Raw genomic sequence first — 6000 nt, 5'->3', positions numbered from 1 at the left:
GCACACTTCACACAGAATGATAAGTGCTCATTAAATTGCATTAAAATCCGAGCTATATGCTGCATTATATTGTATGCACCTTGCCCAGCTGCCATCCAAAAATGTAATTTTTTTCCCCAAATAATGCCTGTTCGACCAAATTCTTCCATCTCCCCAAAGTGGACAATTCCCTAGAGGAATCAGTTCTTGTCTGCATTCATTAGGCTCAGTTTCAGTCTGATTAGCGCCAATGTGCACCTATGGACTAATTAACAGTGGATCAATAAGGGCCCTGCATCAAATAAGGGCCTAGCACTGAGCCCCCTCATTATTGAAGCTGCACCGAACCTTCAAAGAGGATTTCTGTGGCTATACCCGAGGGGCTGGGTAGCACATTAGGTGGCAGTTTTGGCAAAAGTTGGTGTTTTCTCCCCTCTCTCACTCTTTTACTGTGTGTGTGTGTGTGTGTGTGTGTGTGTGTGTGTGTGTGTGTGTGTGTGTGTGTGTGTGTGTGTGTGTGTGTGTGTGTGTGTGTGTGTGTGTGTGTGTGTGTGTGTGTTTTGTTAGATCTGATTATAAGTGTGAGAAAAAAAAGACCGCAGGCTGTTAAAGACGATGACAAGCTATTTAAAGAAACTCCACAAGTCATGAGGCCGGGAGGAGAATTAACATGATTATGAGGTGAAAGACTGGAGAAAAACTGTTGCAGCACAAATTTAACCATCATGCCTCTGCATTGCTCGTGTAAGTAGTAATTTGCGTCCAATTTAATGGAACAATTTGACAAACTGAGGTACTTATTTGCTGTCTTCCAGAGTTAATAAAAAAGACACCGCTATCATGTCTGTTGACTTAAAAGGAAGCTATGATGATGATTAACATTAGCTTAGCTCAGAGCAAAAATAAAAAAACAGCTACTAGTTCAAAGGATTAAAAAATATATTTGTAAGCCTTAAAACCAGTATAATAACTCTTGTGTTTCATAAAATAAAAAGGATGATTTATAAAAGACAATCAACTCCCCCTGCAGCGTGTGGAGCTTTTTTAAACCAGGCTGTAAACAATCTTCATTTCTGCTGTAAAAAAAAATCCTTTATTTTTAGTGAGTATGTATTTAACTTCCTGAGCTTTGCTGCTAGCCTCAAGTGGACACTTGAGGAACTGCAGTTTTTTTTACACTTCCGCATTGGCTTCAATTTTTCAAAAACGGAAGTTGCCACTCTGTAGCTGCTAACTACTTAGTAGCTAAGAAGTGTTGCTTAAAACCACTGCGGCAGAACAGAAAACACAGTCCGACAAAATGTTCTGGAAAATCTTGTGATTTCATTAAATATATATAACTTCTCATAATTTCAACCCAGAATTTCCAAAAACGGATGACATTTGTTTTGTTTTCTTTATTCTTTATTACTTTTTTTTGTTTTTGTTTTAAAGGCTGAAACCGCAATTGTAACGTTACAATTATTATAATTAAGTATACACAATTATCTTTCATGCTTGGTCTACTCTTTCAACACCATGATATTCCCTTGATGGTAGAATATTCATCTCTGAATTTGATGCTGATTATAATATCGATTGGATTGCTCAAAGAAGCTTTAAGGCCTATATGTACATCCTAAATCCTAAATGACTTTTAGTTAACATAAATGTGAGCTGTTGATGAAGGAGACAGAAAAAGTCTTTAATCATTTCATCATTACTCTCACAAAGTTTTAAAGGAACTTTGTGCAAGCCCTTGCTCAACAGAGAACAGGGTGTACCCGATGATGTCACTGCGATAAGCCCCCGCAGAGCTGCTGAATACCAAACTGAGGGACGACCTCTGGAAGTTGCCATGCCACCAGGCACTAACCTGCTCTGTCTGCCTTCAACATCCAGCATGGAGCCACTGCTGCTCACACACTCTCACGCCGACACATGTGTGATGCACTCACTTGCAAGACCGTATACCTCCTAACACACATATTGTGGTAATTTGGTTGGAATGATATCTCAAGGACTCTTCCCTCTGTGTCCTGCTGGTTCTAGGAACCCAGCCAGGTTTTTGGGGAACAGATGAACTATTTCACTTGTGTCAACTGGACGCACTTCCGGCAGTCGACAGCTGGGTTTCCTGCTCACCTGCCAACAGATGTTACCTGGCTTCAGGGAGCTGGGTAATACCATGCAACAACATTTGGGCTGCTCGCAATTGAACTCTTGAACAAGAACCTTTAGACTGACTGCAACCTGCTGCTCTTATGCTTGTGTCCTGTTTTTTTTTTTCTTTTAGTCCTTTTGTTGTATTTTTTTATTTTATTTCAGTTGCTCTTATTCAATTTCCCCATGAGGATTAATAAAGTTATCTGTATCTATTTAGAAATGAAGCCAGTCTTACAGTCTATGGTCTAAACATGCTAAAAACTGCAGTTCCTCTATTGACCACTTGAGGCAGGTGCCAAAACTGAGACAAATACCCATTAGGCTTCATGTTAAAATGACCAAATTGATGTAACGTCATGTAGCTTTTCAATCTCAGTTTTTTTATTTTTTTTTTGTGCTCTTTGGGGATTTTTTCACTCTGATGTTTGGTAAATATATGTGATATATATTGTGTGCCCTTGCTATTCTTCTACTCTCTGATCCAAATATGGTCACTTTTGTCTCCAGAAAACCAACATGTCAGCTTATCTTGACACTTCAAAAAAGCCAGTCAACAAACCAATAGTTGATGTTTTGTTTGCTGTCCATTTTTTTTATATACTCGATTGGTAATACCAATGATGTCCTTTCTCTCCCCGTAAACCCCAAAAAACAAACATACGACACAGTTTATCCTCTGGCTTGTCCTTCTCAGAGTGCAAGATGAGCTCACATGTGGAGCATACGGTAGTTTAGCAGCTGCGAGGCATTGCACACAGCCAAATGGTGTTTCTGTCCCAACCATGGCAGCAGATCAATAAAGGCTCCGACCTCAACTGTCAGCCAACTTAACTCTCTTCACCAGGGGACGCTCATCACACTTTCGCCATGGAAACAGGAAGTGGTTACTGTAATCTGCAAAAGTGCATAAGCCTATCAGACCACGGTGCAGTCATGTGGATTTTGTTTTATATTTACATGAGCAGCTTTGTGTTAACTTGGACAGACAGTGCTTTTCGTTGATTCCAGTCCGGGAGAAATCATCGTGTCTGGTGAAGCTGTTAGCAAAGATATTTACCACAGTGATAGACCTCCAGCTCACTGTATGTTTGGTGACATATTCAAAACTTGAAACTCTGCATTTGAATCACTTGTTTTTTCCCGTCTATGAAGCAGATTCACCCAATAGTCTAGAAAAAGTCAGCAGGTTGTTCTTAGAAGACAAGAAACACATCCTGAAGGAATGTGTAAAAAAAAAAAAAAAAAAAACGACTTCTCTTTCCTCCAGCCAAGCAGGTCAAAAAAGTGTATGTAATAATACAAAGACTATAAATACAGCAAACTGTCAGCAGCTAATCATGCCTGATTTACGCCAGGATGGTGCTGAGATTAGTTTGCACTCATTCTGTGTCTCGCCCTCCAGCACTCTCACGTTGCCTTTGATGCTAAGAGGTCAACTCTTGGAATAAAAAAAAAAGAAAGAAATCTAAAGCCTGCAGCCGGTTACTGCATCAATGAACGTCATATCTTTCCCCTCCCATGATCCATGGATCTTGAGGGCTACCAGTCAGTAGATATTTAAGGATGAAGATGAGTGGGAGCCCACAGATCATCACACGGCTAATGTTTTCTTTGCTGACATCTAGTAAACAGATGTTACAATAACATCTAACACAAACCTTTGGGGGTGAAAAAAAGCTGAAATCTTTAAATAAGTCACAAAAAGGCAATCAATTACCCACTTATGTGCACTTATTTTATGAATAGTCTACATTATGAGACATGAATGGTCTTTGTAGTCGTTTAAATAAAGCAAACCAATGATCCTGTCTAAGTTGTGTCTGTCCCTGCTTAGTGAACCATTCATTCATAAAGAGCGTACGACTGCTGCAAAGGTCCTATAGGCGTCATCATATCTCAGTTATTTCAGGACCTCTTTCACACTGACGAGTAGATGACGTCTGGGATGAAAAATTCAAGAGCTATTACCTGGATGGCAAACGTTTAAGGTTGTAACTGAACATGTTCAAAGCATGTTTTTCATGAGACAAAGAGTGGATGAAAACACTTCAAGGACATTGCTTGTTGCAGATACAGTTGAAGGAGACGCATGCGATTAAAAGGAACGGGGAGCAGCACTTGATCATTCCAGTCAAGAAGAAGAGAAATTGAGAGGAATCTATCTATTTTTAGTATATTTATTTGAACTATGCTTGCTGTTTTTAAGATGTTGACAGAAACTGTAAAACAAGGCATTAAAGTTGAAAGTGCATGAGCTCTGAAACTACAATATAAAATAGATTTGTTTTTACATCTCATCTTCTCTGCTACAATTTGAAGGCAAATGATTTACTTTTACTCCATAACACTTCTTTTAAAGCCTTCAGAACAATAATACAAAATAAAAACAACCAATACATATTGAAGTATTTTTAACTATTGTCTCTACACATCAGTTTAAAAAACTAGAAATAGCCTTTAACCGGACGACAGGTACAGCTTTGTGTGTGATAATGCATTCAAACGAATGCATCGTTGATTGTAATAATAATTTTATTCTGTGTCTAATTTAAATAATGTGATTCTGAAAAGGGTCAACCCTGCAATCAAGAACTTCTTTAGGTGAACAGTGATGCTTCAACTTTGATTGATTTTGAAATAGATGATGTATACAAGGTGGTATTGCTCAGTTAAGTATGAGGTCCACCACTATTTAGTCGACTCTGCTTTAGCTACACTGTAAACTCAGGTGACGACTGACAGATTAAAACCCTCCTTTCAGTCAAAAACTGCATTTGTTTCGGGATCTGGTGGAGGGGTTTCAAAGAGGATTCAGCTCCACAAATAGCTAACAAATGAAAATATCAAACCCTGAAAAGAGAGTTATCTCATGAAAGCAGCAATATGTTATTGAGAGAACTATTTCTATATTTATCCTTTAAGCACATTTACAGAAGGAGCCAATGGCTTTGCTCCATGGTCACAGCTCATAGAAAGAACTTCATCCTGTCTGTGATAAAAAGAAACCATGAAAAAGTAATCCTGTTTGGCCGAATTCACACGGGATCAAAAGTCAGCAAAAACCCGTCAACACTTGTGAAGACAGTGGATGACACAGGCAGTGAGGCGCAGCGGCTAAGTGGTCCCCTCTGTTTAAATTGGGCGACTTTAGACGATATACATTCACGTCACTGAGGACCTTATAGCCTTCTTCAACTCAGGATGGGGACATTGAGCCGCTAATTACTCATTTCCTTTTCACATTTCCAAACACAGCATCACTTGTGACCTTATCTCTGGGCCTGTCACTTTGTTAGTGTGGTGATGAATATAATTACTGCAGCCCAAAATAATAACACCGTCGTCGTTCAGCCACAACCAGTCGATTGTTAAAGGCCCTCATTGTCCTCCGTCACTTCTCCTCCTCCTCTTCCAGTTTAGACAAGGGTCAAAAATAGAGGTATTAGATCTGAGAGGATATATGCTGTAATAATGTTTTGCTTCTTAGAGGTTTGTTTTCATTGGAAACTCAAATTATTTTTGTATTGGTAAATTCATCTTTACTGAAGTTTTTCATGACTTATAGTTATGAAGGTTTTTGAAGTGGCCCTGCATTGTAGTGTTTTGTCATTGATGTGATTTTTGTTTGAAGAGCGGTTTCAATTCTGCAAGGGTCTCCCGCCCGAATCAGACCTTTACATGAATTGTACGTCACTTTTCACGTGCAACACATTGCAAATGTAAATACTTCATCACAATCTTAGATGTGGAACTTGTGTTAAAGATCTGTTAAATAAAAACATTAAAAGAACACTTCAGAATAATATTAAGTACATGCGTGTACTTGGTTTATTTTTCTTTTTTCTTTTATAATAGTGTAGAAAGAAACACAAAACT

Source organism: Labrus mixtus, chromosome 19 (genome assembly GCF_963584025.1).
Source record: "Labrus mixtus chromosome 19, fLabMix1.1, whole genome shotgun sequence".
NCBI lineage: Eukaryota > Metazoa > Chordata > Actinopteri > Labriformes > Labridae > Labrus > Labrus mixtus.
This window is presented reverse-complemented; position numbering follows the sequence as displayed.